Here is a 15,260-nt window from a genome sequence, read left to right on the forward strand (position 1 = left end):
TGTGAACAGCCAGAGACTGTCCCTTCAATCTGAGTCATGAAAGAGAGAAGAGAGCCAACACCTGCATGAGCAAGGACAGTGTATTGGGACCTCCAACCCATGTCCCCTTCAGGAACTCGGTAAGGATGTCATTTGGGAAAAATCAATACACAGTTGCTAAGGAGAATGGACCTCCCCCCATGGGCACATCTCTGAGAGTCACATTGCATATGTTTGCAGAGGCTGCCACGTTTAATCTGAGGACATCAGAGAGCAGCAGGAGCATCTCACAGGTGTCAAACGTGAGCCACTCGCCAGAACATCAAAGCCCCAGCAGACAGCTTTAGATACATGGTGTTCCTGATACGAATTCTGAACCAAAGTGATACCACTTCACCTGTAGATGGCTGTTCCTCCTGCTAGTGACAGCTACCAAAGTTTGCATGGGGGAGAGAAGATACCCTCAGCAACAGTGAAGGTGTGGCAACCTGTGCATCTGAATGGGAACCCAAGCCGCACATCATCACCTGAGCCACGTTCACAGCACACCCACCCTTTTGAGAGGCAAAATTCACATCTGGTGCTCAGTGAATGGAGCTGCACTATGGACAGGTCAACATCCACCCTTACAGCTGGCCTTGTTCACTCTTTATGTGTTGTTATAGATAGGACCCTGGACAACTGACCTCCTTTTTGGGTTGCTGCCACTGCAGGGTGCTCACAGGCATGGGGTGCAGAGATGCAGCCAGTCAGTCCCACCAGACATAGAGAAGGAAGGCAGCCCTCACCCCTGCAGCTCACCTGCTGCTTCTGCTGGTTTTGCCACACTGCGAGGCATTGACAAAAATCAAACCACCTCATTTTTTGATTTGATTTTTTAAATGAACACACAAAGCAGTAAAGGGCAACCAGCTGAAAATCAGAAGCGCTCAGCTCCAAGCAGACAGCTGCCACTGTGAACGAGGTTCAAACCAAACCACAGAGAGCCTGTGTGCAGGAACAAGACCTTTCGATTTGATTTGCTTCAGTAAAGCCACCTGGGACACGAGCACACAGGTCAGAAGCTGTGTGTTGTTTTATACCTGTCTCCCCAAAAGTGCACTATAGCAGTTATGAGCGAGGCCCTCCTCTGGTTTTGTTTAATTTGTGAAATCTGCTCAATTAACTCCATAACCCAGTCAGAACCCTCTGATCTTTCAAACCCCTGTGACAACGGCTCCATAGCATCTGACGTGAGAAAGAAGCGGGACCTTATTTGGCAAACCTTGCACAACTGAGGAAACACCAGACTGGTGCCTGGTCACTTGGCCCCAAATGGGGGAGAACCACACAGGGAAAACAAACCACGCTTTTAGACACTGGAAACGTCTGCCTGTGTAGCAATGCCACCTTCCAGTAGTGATAGAAAACTGTAGAGTTTAAACAAAGGGGTGGAAAAATAAATCACAAACCTCTCTCTTGCTGAGCACTGAAATCTCCCTTTTCACTTTCCCACCTTCCCCTTGCATACATGGCTAGTTTTATACCACTGACCTCCCAAAAAGGCAAATGTTTGGGTAGAGACTGAACTCCTTTTCTGCAGAGCTGTTCCCACATGGGCTCCTCCGTGGTGGTGTCAGAACAGGAATTTTCCATGGCAGCTGGGACACAGCCTGGTCACACAAAGCATTGGCCAAAACCCTGCGAGCTGTGGCTGGAGAAGTGGTAGGGCAGTGGAGAGACAGGGTGAGATGCTGTCTGTCTCCTCTTGTAGCCCAAAAACATTACTGAGTCTGAGAAAGGCTGTCCAAAGACAACCAAATTTGAAGAGACATCACATTAAAAAGCAGGGAAAACCTCAATTTTGGCAGAAAAGGAAAAGCACACCAGAACTATCACCACTTCATGCCGCATCTTGCTTCAGCCAAGGGCTGGAAGAAAGTAATATGAGAGAGAGGCTGGAACAGGCTGAATCCTCACCCAGTGCAAATGGATCTTTCCTTTTCACAGATACATCTTGCCTTATTATTCATAAACAAAACAGAAAGAAAACCTCTTTAGTGACACTTGTGTGCTTTGCCAGTGTATCAACCACCACCATAGGGATACCTGCAACCAAGTGCAGAAATATAGGGGCCTCATGTGCAAGGACCAGCTGATGCTTAAAAGTGTGGAAGCATTTTATTGTTTTTACTGCTTAGGAGCTCATGTCCCCATGAGCAGCATCCTCTCTGCTACACCAGACAAGCAACAGCAAATTACATCCTTGTAATTTCACACACCCCTGTCCCTCAAGAACCCTTCCCAATGTCTGAACATTATGTTTAGTATCACAAAGGTACAAACTCCTCCTTACAGCTTTCCCATGCACCTTCCTGTGTGATGTACTCTAGGTTACTCTGCTCTTGCAGGTGGGTTGGACTAGATGATCTTTCGAGGTCCCTTCCAACCCTTGGGATTCTGTGATTCTGTGATTCCTCAAGCTTGGGGATGTAACAGAGGAGGAGCTCAGCACAGCACCAATCAGAGCTCACCAGCAAGGACTTGTTGGACACACGTCTTTCAGTCCCTGTTTTTTTCTTTTTTGGGATATTATCCCACTTCATCATGCAGTAAATGGATCTCAGCAAACCTCAACACATGCCATGCTGTGCCCTTGGATGCCAGTCAGGCCCTCGTGCCCACCGCCTTGCAAACACTGCAGGTTGCTTCTTAAAGCAAAGACACCACTGCACCACTTCTTTCTTGAGTTGAAGAATGTGCCAACTCCTCCAGGACGTGTGACCAACCACACCAGGGTGAACCCCATTGTGTTCATTTCTGGCTACTTTCAATGGTCCTCTCCCTTTTGTGACCTTCCAAGCTTCCAGGTCCCTGGCTCCCCCCAGACCTCAAAAGCATGTCTCCCTATGAGCATCTCTGCTTTTAACACTGGACTCCAACCCAAGTGGCTGCCCAGAAGTAACATCCTTAGAGTTTAGAGCAAAGCAGAAATTAATTGATGTTACTTGACAGCATCGTAACCCCCACACAACCATCTACTCTTCACCCATGAAGGCTGCAGCAATGCAAACACATGCAGCACAGAGCAGAGCTCTCATCCTGCTCCATATCGCAGATGCTGAACTCATATTCATTAACATCATGGTAATACTATACTACAAATCCAAGGATGTGAGGTGAGATATGCATTTCATGCAAAAAAGGCACATGCCTAGGGTGATGTTTTTCCTTCCTTACAACTGCTTTTAGCATGCAGCTGCTTCAGTAATATCAAAAAGCACATCAGCTAGCACAGCAAAAAAAGTGCTGTTGCTCTCCACTGCGATAAAACACTTTAAAAACATTGCTTAATTATAGGCAGGAGAATAAGCAGAAGCAAACCAGGGCAAATAATTCCTGCGTGGTGGATCAGGACTGTAATGATTTACAGAAGAAAACCACAGAAAGGCAGGTTTTGTGAACTAGAGCAGAGCTTTTAGAACAGCGTTTAAGTGAGAGCAGCCTAGAGCGCTGACACTTCCGCAGCTCTTTGTAACCTGAATAGAACACAGCTAATGGGGAGGTGTTCAGATCATTACAGCAATAATTTTTGCAAACATGTAAAAAAATGTATTTGAAATTCCTACACATTTTCACATAGGTCAATGTAGACATTTTTAATTAGAAAATAAAACCAACAAACCCACGTAGATGTTTACAGCAGGGAGCCTTGGCCATGAATTTTTGCCTACAGAGAAGCAGCAATTCATCATTTTTCTTTTATTAAAGACTAGAGGCTCACACCTTTCAAAGGCAATCAGCAAATCAAACTGCCTCCAGGACTCCTGGCTCCCCCATCAATGGGTCCTGTGAAACCACATGTAAACACACCTGAATGGGGGCAGAAACAACCCCAGCACACATCCCACCTCTGCCTTGCACCCCTACAGCACGGTCACTGCACCAACACAGAGATAAAACAAATGTGAGGGTTTCTGGTGGAGATTGGCTGAGGGGAGGATGAAACAGGGTTTCAAAAGGCACCAACAGTAGTAGAAATCTCTGGAGAACTGTGTGCCTAAGCCAATCCACATGAAAGTGGCCTCTTTACATTAACAGCTCAGCTGCAATGTGACCACTGTGTAGAGATAAAGAAACTTATTCCAGAAAACAGAGATATTCTGGAATAAAAACCCCCATCCCTGTAGGCTTTACCAGAACAGGTTGTGTCAGGCAGTGCCACACAAGAGATGCATTTCAGAGTACCCCACTCACAGGCTATTCTTTTGAACTGAAACCTTCACTGCACAGCTAAAGACATGGGCAATATGGTGGGGTATCTGTGCCGCGTGTTGTATGAACGCAAGAGGCCAACCACTTCCCAGAAAAGGGGAAGCTGAACATTGTGTGCTGTGAATTTTCTATTATAAGCACTCATCTGCAATCACTGGCTTCTTGGGTTTGGTTTTTTTTTCTCCCCTTTTTTAAATGCAGGCTTAAGTTTAGTTGCTAAAAACTGGATTAGACCTGATTTTAGTGTTTTCAGTGGAAAAATGATAGAATAATCTACTTGGACTGCTTCATGCCCTAAAAAAAATATATTCATATTGCAGCAACGATCATTTGTCCCAGCCAAGACAGTGGCTTTAACCTCAGGGGAGGGCTTTAACCTCTAGAGGAGGGCACACATCAGAGTGGATGGGGCACACAGCAGGCAGGAGGGAGAGCACCAGAGTGCCAAGGTGGGGACAAAATTCCAGGTTTCCTTTCATCCCAGCCAGTGCCTTCTTCTCCCAACAAATAAGGGCTGGTAACCCACAGCCTGCACATGAAAAGGGGCACAAAGGCAGCCAAAAGGGCTGCAGCTCCCACTGGTTCCTGAAGTTGGGGCAACCTGGTAAAAGCCTTTTTCCTTGTAGTTGCTTGCTCCTGCCAAAGGCACCTGCTCCGGTGTCTGCTTGTGTCCTCCACCTGACATGCAGATGCTAAGGAACAGAAATGGACCCAAAATCCCAATGGCATCTATGACTGCTCAAAACCCAAAGGGAGCTAATGGGTGCGACTCCTGGGACCTTGCTCCCTCCTTTGGTAAGGAAAAATATAAACTGGCTTCTTCCAAGCAAGAAGATCATAGAATCACAGAATAGTCTGGGTGGGAAGTGACCTTCAAAGGTCATCTAGTCCAACCCACCTGCAATGAGCAGGATCAGGTTGCCCAGAACCACATCCAGCCTGGCCGTGAATGTCCCCAGGGATGGGGCATCTGGGAAACCTGTGCCTCACTATAAAAAATCTCCTCCTCACATCCAGCCTGAATCTCTCTTCTTTTAGCTTAAAACCATCACTCCTCATCCTATCTGAACAGACTGCTAAAAAGTCTCTCCCCATCTTAACAACTGAAAGGCCACAATGACGTCTCCCCAGAGCTCTCTCTTCTTCAGGCAGAACAACCTCAACCCCCTCATCCTGTCCTCATAGGAGAGGTGTTTAATCTCACTGACGATTTTTGTCGTCCTCCCCTGGATCCTCTCCAGCAGGTCCATATCCTTCCTGTTCTGAGGATTCCAGAGTTGGACACAGTACTTCAGGCGGGCTCTCCCCACAGCAAAGATGTTTGAACCACCCATGCAAGATACAGCCAGATACACCATCAGATATTCTCAACACCTGCAGGGGGGCTGAACCTCTGCCCAGCTCCCTCCATCAGTGGCTTTCAATGGCAATGAGCTCCAAAGATGAGTCACGTACCATGTCAGAATCATCTCCTTTAATCAGTGTGTGTTTACTCCTAGGGTGGGTACTTGCATGTTCGTAAGAGAGAAATAAAGACCAACAGATTTCTTAAGAGAGAAATAGCAACACTATAAAAACATTCATTCTAATTAGTTTAATTACTTGTCTGTGCAGCTCACTGAATCCTCATCATCGGACTGGATTAAACTCACTAGATTGAAGTAGTTCTTCTTATTGAGTTTTTATCCACACCGTGTGGTGGGAGGACGAGATCGTCACAGACACAAACCAAAAATGATCTGTAGGCATTATCTTCAGCTACATGGGTAAAACCCGGATGTCCCCCATCTACAATTTTAGGCAGGAGGAAATAGTTTATTCTATTTGAATGTTCAGCTTTATTTCTTTTCAGATATGTTTTGAAAGAGTGAATTATTTTTATTCCTGGGAAATGGAGGGTGTTGAAAATGTATTCTTTGCTTAAACAAATTCCAGTAATCATTTCCCACTTGTTCAAATCAAACATCTTAACAGCAATGTCTAGTCCCCTTTCTCCTTTGCATCATCCATCAGTCCACGACACTGTCACCTGGGCAGGTTACAGCTTTTTACATTTCCTATAATAAGATGTATTTGATAAATTATAACATATTCTTTCTTCAGATTTATTGTTATTATAGGGACTCTATCAGTTAAATACTTTCAAAACAGAAATAAGAGGAGCTATCACAGAACCAAGTCATTTGATTTCTTTACTCCACATGCTTACAAAACTTAAACAATACAGAACTTTTCCTGCTTTAGTACTTCTCCCACTGCTTGTCTCCCTGGGCAAACTCTCCTGCTCTGGTAACCTCCAGCACCCTGCCTTTAGTCAGCTGAGGGTCAGTTTCTTCCAAGTCAAATTATCAAGGCACTCACGAATGCTTCTGCAGGTGAACTGCAAAGGGGAAACCCAAGTAAAAATCACACGCACATTCTGGGCACCTCTCTTGCATGGCTGCAGGGGAGAAATGAGCTCTAACTCTCTCAAATAACAAGCTTTCACTTCTCAAGAAGTAGCCCCTAAAGCCCCACATCTCTTGGCTCAGGCAACACCGTGACACACACATCACAGCAGGAAAGAGAGAAAAGCACCCAGAGGACCTGCCCAAGGGGAAGGAGTAAGGGCTGAGGCCAGGGGATGATTTGATGACCCCTTCTTAGAGGGGTTTAGATTTGAGGGAAAGAGGAAGAAATTGGCCACCAGGATGTCATGTCCTAAGACAGGCAAAACATGCAGACTTACAGGATGTCTAGCCAACTCTATTTGTCCAATCTAGGGAGCAGCCTTAGCATCAGCCTCATCCAACACAACAGCAGCACTGAAGGAATCTACGGAGCTCCCAGAAGAGAGGAAGGAGCTCAATAATTAACACAAAACATTAGTAACCTGTGTGTGTCTATAGCTGCACACCTCCCCCTTTGACTCATTCACGATGTGTGAGGAAAACGCAGATGGTTGTGATTTATAAAGCTGATGAGTCACTGTACCTCTTTGCTTCCCCCCCAAGGGCTTCTCTGTATCTTCATGCTCCCCAATGAGGAGTATGGATCAGAGGATAAAACACTACAAAGCAGACTAGCGTAATGTCTTCCCTCCCACACGATGGTTTTAACTGCGTCCCCTGAACACTGCCATTCTTCTCTCCTGCCCCCATTTCCCCCTCCACTCATCTATGCTCCAGTGAACTCAGCCACTATCACTTCAAGCCATCCAGGTTGACACTGCTTATGCAGTCTAAACCTTTTGCATCACCGGGGAAAGCTTCAGTACACAATATTTTCCCCTTTTAAAACATGGCTTGTAATTGTAACAACTAAAATTATCCACTTCCTGAATGGGAAGTCTTGGGCTATGGTGCCAGATGCTATCAAAGGAGGCCAAAAGCTGGGTTTGGAGTATGGAAGAGCATCTCAAGCCTACCACACTGAATACTTGCACAGTGATGCAATGGAAACATTCATCTGGACATTTCCAGAAGCAGGAATTTCAACACACCTCCTTCAAAACCAAGCCACCTCTGGACACTGCCAGACTGATTATCACAGGACCTGAACACCCAGGGTCCTCCTAACACAGCCAGAGGATACCAAACAAATCTGAAGTCCACAGCACTTCAGGACAGCTCCCATTTTAAGCACATGAACAGTCAGCTGTTGGCCTAACTCACACGGTTCAGCCCCCTGACGAACCAAGGAGGCAAACCCCAAGCATCCAACATCAAAAAGGCCCTGTTTCTGTCTGGGGGTGTATGTGCTGGCTCAGGAGAGCACACTGCAGACACTTATGCTGCCTGTGCCAACAGCCAGGTCAGGTCTCCCCTTCCCAGCCAAATTCAGATGAACAACCTTGAAATGCTGGCAGATGATACACATGCATTTCCCAACCCAGATCTCTGTTTAGGAGACTCCTGTGATACAAATGAGCCCTTGTGTTGCCAGGAAAATACATCTCTTTCCTCAAACCTGACCCTATTTCTTCCCAAATAGCTGGTGCCCATTCTCCCAACCAAGACAGAGATGAAAAGCAGGTGTATAAGGTCAACAGGACATCTCTGCCATGCCTGCACATAGGAAGGTGCCTGATGCTGGTTAAGAGGAATGAGGTGCTCAGGTGACTACTTGCCTAATGCAGTGCTTTGCATTGGTCTGATCCCCTCAGCTCCCTCTGCCCTGGTGAAGAGGGGATTTGGTTCTGCTGATGAGCTTTGGAAGTATCTTGGTGTAAATAACATTCAGTGTCATCGCATTTAGCATTAAATTTTATTGTGCTCTACTTGCTTAAAGGAAAGAGTGTTTCAAAAATGGCCTCATAATAAACAAAGAAAGACACAGTTCCTCATTTGGAGGGTTTTCCTCTCAAAAAGCAATAACATGCCTTCCAGTAACTGTAAAAGAGGTATCTTTTCTGGGTCCTTTCCCCTCATGTAGGAGTCTGCCTCAAATACTTTATGACCTGTGGTGATAAGAGGATCCCTCTGGACCAATATTTGGAGGCTTTACAGCTGTTAAGCCACCGATCCTCACAGCAGACCTGTGAATTAAAGCACTGCTATTATCCCCACTGCTCAGATGGGCAATTAAGGCATGCAGACAGCATGGCCAAGGCTTCGTTCAACAGTCAAGACAATTTACACCTTTCTGTCACCAAAAGGGATGGGGTAGTGACAGTGCAGAAATCATGCCTTACCCAAGGTCTTCAGCAGGGCAGCCAGTTTTTCTGTGCTAAAGGCTACTGCTCCATCCTCCAGTAAATTCAGGTTATCCTCCCGTCTCTCAGGTTCAAGATATTTAACAGCCCCTGCTAAAGGTTAAAGGTGCTGGTACTCTTGGCTTTGGCAAATCTAATCCCTCAGCAAACCAGCACTGAAGTCAGAAAACCAGCACAGCTCTCACCCGCAGGCTCATGGGAGGAAGCAAAAGTCTGAAGATCAAAGATCTGAACTATCTGCTTTCCTTCAGAAATCACTCATCAGGCCAGGTGCACACTCACAGCAGAGGGGCCTGTCTGCTTTCGACGATGCCAAACCCCCCTCCCTTTTAGCTCGTGTCCTTACACAAGCTAGAAGTTACCTTCCTCTGCAGCAAAACACATTGGTAGCAAAGCTGCACTGATTTTTCCTTGTCTTCCTTTGCCTGAACATTACAGTTCAATAACTCTTCCAACCACTTCCTAAATTCTGGGAAAATTTAGTATTTTAGGGAGGGTTCCCATGTGATAAAGACCTTCTTATGACAATCCCATCTCATTTGAAGTCTCTGGGTACTATCAACATATTGTTCTCTCTCTGGCTCTGCAGGCTGTGGAAGAGTTGACCCACACCTCTTTCAGTCAAGCGCATAGTTTTTTCCCTGCTGTTGGCAATATGAGCAGATCATTCCTACCATCACCACATTATCCCTTCATCAGCTCCTTGGTCAGCTCTGAGGTCAAATACTGAAAAAGTGACCCTCTAAAGGATGCTCTGCTACTCCGTTTTCCATCAACCTAATCACATGCTATGGCTGCTGAAGTTGTTTTATTACATCTGCTGTACTTCATCTTCTGCAATTCCCACTTAGATCACCTCTGCACATCATTTGCCCCTTATTGGTTTCAAATTGTATCTCAGCACTTTGTTTTCAAAGCATATTTAAATATCTCTCCTTCCTTTAGTAAGCACCCAGACCTCATACTTCTACAAAACACTTTGGTTTAGTATAATCCTATTAACTGTGTGACAGAGAACCTACCCCATGTTCAGCAAAAGAGGCAAAGACATAATAAACAGCAAGTCCAGCAAGATCCTTTGAAACATCCACATGCTTTTGCTTCACTGAAGGTCACAAAACACCTTCCCCGGCTTCCACAGCATTTAAGGCATCTAATGCAAGACCAAAGGCCACCAACAACTGTCTTTATGGGAAATTAGAAGCCAGCTGATGTTCCAGATGTCTATACCATCTGAAGCGCTGAATTCATAGTTATTTGTAGCTGAAGGTATTAATGAAGTAACACTGCTCTAATAACTTCTGTCGTCCAACAAATATGCTGCAAATCAAATATTTATCTTCCTTATGAAAATCACAGAGTAAGACACAGAATTTTTACATTAAAAAAAAAATAAGAGAGAAACAGAGCTAGAAAGCCTTTCAAAACTGTGTTTGTGTATGAGGCCTGTCTTTCCACGTGATCCCTCTGAGGTTTTAGGTGGGTGTGCACAGTTTATTAATCATCCCTACAGGCATCTATTAGGCAGTGCAAACAAATGTATTTTGCCCTTATGGATCACGGGACCTGTAAGCTTCCTCTTCCTCCTCTCAGCACGCTGTTGCTGCTGTGATTTGTCACAGGGCAGAGCTGCTGCCCTCTGTGCACAGTAACAGTTCTGCTGTTGGGAGAATTTGGCACAGCCACAAAGGACCTTTGTTCGTGCCAGAAGTTGGGCACACAATGCAATCCTTCCCCCTTGTCACACAGAGTTGGGTTTCCACAGCTGGGTTAGAAACACTCCCTGATGACTGTAACCCACAAACCCAAATACCGTTCCCATTCTCAACATGAGATCCTTCTTCCAACATTAAGTACTGCAGGAAGGAGAAGAAAGAGGGGAGCAGTCACTGCTTTTTGGGGCACTAACTCCTGTGAACTCTAACCAGACTTGCAGCAAAGATGGGTCTGGCAGACTGCTGATGCCTCTTTGAAGGGCTTACTGCTATCTGGATACTACAAGACCACCCGAATATAAGGATCTCCAATTTCCAGGTATATTCTTGTCCTCAAGAGGTCAGAAACCTGGTGGATAGAACTGATCTAACATCAGGTGATTCCTTTGTACTTAATCTGACAGCCTGTGTGTGCATGTGTGTTATATTATTACATATATATATTTATTTCAGTGTAGCAGCTCTGGAGCACTGCTCTGAATCCAGCCTGTCCCACCTTTCCCTCAACTGGCCCTTTCAACAAGGCTCCCTGAACCAGCAACCAGGAGCTCCTTGAGAGGATGCCAATAGAGGGCAGGGGACAGAGGGTGAGCACATCCTGACACGATGCTGTTGGAAAAAGAGTGGGATTCTGTGGGATGCAAATGTCTTTCATTTCACCCAGTCAATAGAAAGAGGAGATGATTACTGGATCACTCACAAGTTAATATCTCAGTTCAAAAGAAGCAGTGCTTCTTTTGGAAACATGCAGAAAATGATCTCTGGAAGTAAACGAAGTTTTGTAAGATCTGATTATGTAGTAAAAACTAATAGCCACACTCGTAAATACAATCAGACCAGCACAGTCCATGCCTTTGCAGACTTTTGCCACAGAATGCATCACAAAGGACACTTCCACTTCTCGTTTTAAGCACTGAGGGATGCAGAACAAACCAGTTCCTGCTTCCAAAGTTGAGTTTGATCTGGATCATCCAAAGCTTAGATGCTTTGGCATCTGCTTGGAATGCCCCTTATGCTCCCAAACCACAAAAGGGACCATGTTGCACCCAGACAGATTATTACTATGCTGGAGAATAAACTGCCAAGGGAAAACAAACAAACAAACAAAAAAGAATTGGCAAAGCCTCCCATTCATTTGCTTCTTACCAGTGGAAGCGTTTACCATCAGAACACCTTAAAGCGTGACAAAGTATGTTTGGCAGTTGCTTCCTCCCATCTCCTCCCACACGTTTTAATCTGGGCATACTCACTACTCCCAGTACAGGGCCAGAGTCATCGCAGGCATCGCATCTTTGTCTTCCTGGTGCCTGGAATCCCCCCGGGGCTACTTCATAGCACGTCCAGATGAACAAACTGTAACAATGATGCTTGAGCAATACTTGAGAAATGTAGAAAAGGAGGAGAACTGCTCCTTAAAACAGTTTCTTACTGAAGAGAATTTTCTAAATCCCTTTCCTCCTCCCCCCTTTTTCTCTTAAACTGGGTTTCTTCTCCCATTCTGGGGAGGCCAGGACCAGGTCTGCAGCAGTGTGCCCAGGGCTTATGCTTGCTCCCACCCGCGCCAGCAAACCCTCTTCCTTCCTACCCTCTCCTCTGAGCTGCAAAACAGGCTCCAACCAACCAGTCATGAAAACCCAGAGTGACACTAATATTCAGTATTTGGTTGCCAAAACACATGTGCGCTCCTTCCAAGGGAAGAAAGAAAAGAAAGAGACATCCTTAATGATATCATTTTAAGAGCCACTGATTTTGTGACCAGCTTGCCTTAATTTAGTTTGTCTCCTGGGTTTGTAATGTTTGTGAAAATCCCTCTCTCGCAAAGAAACAGCCACCAAACACCCCACTATGAACTCAGTGCAATGTGGCAGCTCTTTCCATGGCAACCCACCAGCACTGAGCCTGCTTTTCTGCATGGACTTCGCTGCACAGGGAAGGAGGGCAGGGAAAGAGCCTGCTGAAAAGCTCCGGCTGTCGACTCCAGCCTGGCAATCCTGCCACCCCAGGGAACCAAATGCACCAGGGAAAGGCAGCACTTCTACAGCCTTGCTGCTAAAACCTGTCTTTGCTCCAACTGTTAACCAGCTGCTCGGTCATTTGCAGGTTGGTTGGTTTGCCTGCTTTGTAAATCACAGTCAATGTACTCTGTTCCCTAAACAGCATGGAAAATTACTTTCTTTAGTCCCAAAATCATTCTCTGCACTAGAAGGGAATGGAATTAGGCAACTGGGCCATGCTCTCAGATGCAACAGCAGGATGCTCACTGGGGATATCTCCTTTTGGAGGAGAAGCTGTGTCACTCCCAGCACTGGCAGGACAACCACACTGGACCCACCACTGCTGTGGGCAGGCAGGGTGCTTGTGAACTCTCTCACTGCCCCCAGTAGCCATCACTGGATATTGTGCCTGATGTTCTGCTAGGACCAACCTCCCATTGCCATTCCCATGGCATAGCTATGCCACAGCATAACCAAACATGGGCCCAAGCTTGTCTCTGCAACCACAAGCTTTCCTCCAAAACACACCCCACCACCCTTTGATGAATACCTCAGAAATTCAGCATCACCAGACATGTGGGAGCTCAGACCTCCTGTCACATCACGTCTTTGGCTATTCTTCAACCTAACCATGTAGCTAAACCCTTTGTGTAACTAACTCAGAATCCAAAGCTGACACACAAGCCACCTCCCAAGAATTTTGCCCCTGCCCTTCCCTGCAGCATTCCCTCCCTGTCTTATCACCTGCTTAAGACTCTGCCTTAGGCACTATGATTACCCAGACTGGAGCAATCCAGAGTTATTTCTCCTGAAGTTTATGTGAAAGTTTAGCTGCACAACAGCTTCTGAGGGTTAGGAAAAACCACGTTACACAGCAAGAACTGATGCTATTACTGTAAGTCACTGGACCCCAAAATCCAAATAAGAAGGGGAAGGGGCAGAGAGAATAGTCTGGTTGGTAAGGTTGGAGATAGCAGAGATCTGAAATAGCATCTCAAAGAAACATTCATCAGCCACCACCTCTCTCAAATCCACTGTGGGCTTCAAGCCTCTTTCCCAACAAAAGCACTGGCAAACCACATGTTTATGTGAAGAGCTTCAGTTCCAGCAGACCAGCTGCCTTCTGATGGGGAAACACTTGCTCAGGAATATTTCCTGAAGCAACTCCAGCCTCAGGACTTGTGATATTCAGGGAAATAGATCAAGACTTACTGCTTGCTCCTCACGTGAGAGAGGAGCCCAAGAAAAAAACAAAACAAACCAAAACAAGAATTCTTTAATTCCTTTTGGTTTTTGTCTCCCCATGAAGTTCCTCTTCATGATTTCTTTGTCTCGTGGTGGTGATTTGCTTCTCCTCCAATGCCTTTTGCCTTCTCCTCCACACTGAATTGTTCAGGGGTGAGGGAAGATCAGCAGAAAGCAGACAAACTGCTCACATAGCTCCCGATTTGTGTGGCCTCTAGAAATGCTGCTGAGAGACAGGCCCTGTGGATGAGGGCTACTTCTGGCTAGGGGAGGAATTGAAGCCAGTATGACCCAAAGCATTTAATTCCCCTGGTATCTTCTGTGGCCCCACAACAGTAAATTAAAGGGTAAAAGTCAGAGGGAAGAAAGGCAACAAACAAGAAACCATTAAAATCTTGTGCTCCTGGCAAGCCACAGGCCCCTGCTCTCCTGAAAACATTCATTTCTACAGCAAAGTTATCCTGTGCATGGTACTGCAAGAGGAGGAGAGACAGCCAGGGAGCGTGGAAAGGCTACGGAGCCTGTAATGGAAAATCCTCACTCAGTAACTGAGCAGTCCTCTCATAACACTTATTAAAATAAAGCGAATATGATGAAACACAGCCTAATTGCACACGACGCTGCTGAGAAATTGGATCCAGCTGCTGAAATCGGCTCCCAAACCCCTCCTCTCCAAATACTGGTGGTTCACATCAGTTAACCGCATCCAAACCGCCCCTGGGCAAGAAGGTATGAGAGAGACAAAACAGGATGGGCACCCCCTGTTTGATTCACCTTCAGAGCAGGGATGGCATCTGAATCTTCTCTGGTCTCTTTTGTCACTTGCCAAGGTTCAGACACAGCATCTCTGACTGTTCCCTGATGATGAAGGGTGGCACTAACTGAAAGGGTTCAAGGGCAACATCCATGGGACTTGGTCTTAAATGTGAGTGAGAAAGAAGCCTCAATATTAGGACTAGGAAAGCAAGTTAAAAAAGGGCCTCTCAGTTTTCTTCTCATCATTTGCTTTCAATTCTAGATCTTATTCTTCAAAACTGAATTCAAACAAGAATAGACATTTTTACTCCTTTTATGGGATAAATCAGCCTAACTGTTGAGGTCAGTGTTTTCAGACCAATTCATAAAGCAGAAGACCCAGCTGAGGAAATTCAGTGCTGGCTGATTCATCCTTTAGAAAGGATAAAGAACAGCCATCCCAGCACGTCAAGTTTGTTCTTTGAAGGCGAAACAATTTAGTGTTGGTATTAGATGGCAGGAATAGGGGGGAAAAAATGCAAACCCTTTCCAGAGTGCCCCGAGGTATCTTTTCAGGGCTTCAAATGTTAAACAACAGGGTAGGCCCCATGGTCCATTGAGCTTGCAGTGAACCGAAGCGATGTG

General features: G+C 45.8%; 1 protein-coding gene across 8 annotated transcripts in view; it reads right to left on the minus strand.

The window, feature by feature from the left end:
- Positions 1 to 15,260, minus strand: part of ZHX2 (zinc fingers and homeoboxes 2) — a 75,325-nt gene that overhangs the window by 12,611 nt on the left and 47,454 nt on the right. The window contains exon 1 of one of the 8 annotated variants that reach the window (XM_031044443.2): positions 11,892 to 11,913. The exons of 5 other annotated variants lie outside the window; for them this stretch is intronic. The gene's annotated coding sequence lies outside the window, so the exon portion shown is untranslated. Of the gene's footprint in view, positions 1 to 6,961; positions 7,006 to 8,905; positions 8,922 to 11,891; positions 11,914 to 15,260 lie in introns of those variants that run through there. 2 more of the 8 variants (XM_034064858.1, XM_031044442.2) reach the window with 2 other exon arrangements.

Source organism: Melopsittacus undulatus, chromosome 1 (assembly GCF_012275295.1).
Source record: "Melopsittacus undulatus isolate bMelUnd1 chromosome 1, bMelUnd1.mat.Z, whole genome shotgun sequence".
In the NCBI taxonomy this organism is placed as follows: Eukaryota; Metazoa; Chordata; class Aves; order Psittaciformes; family Psittaculidae; genus Melopsittacus; species Melopsittacus undulatus.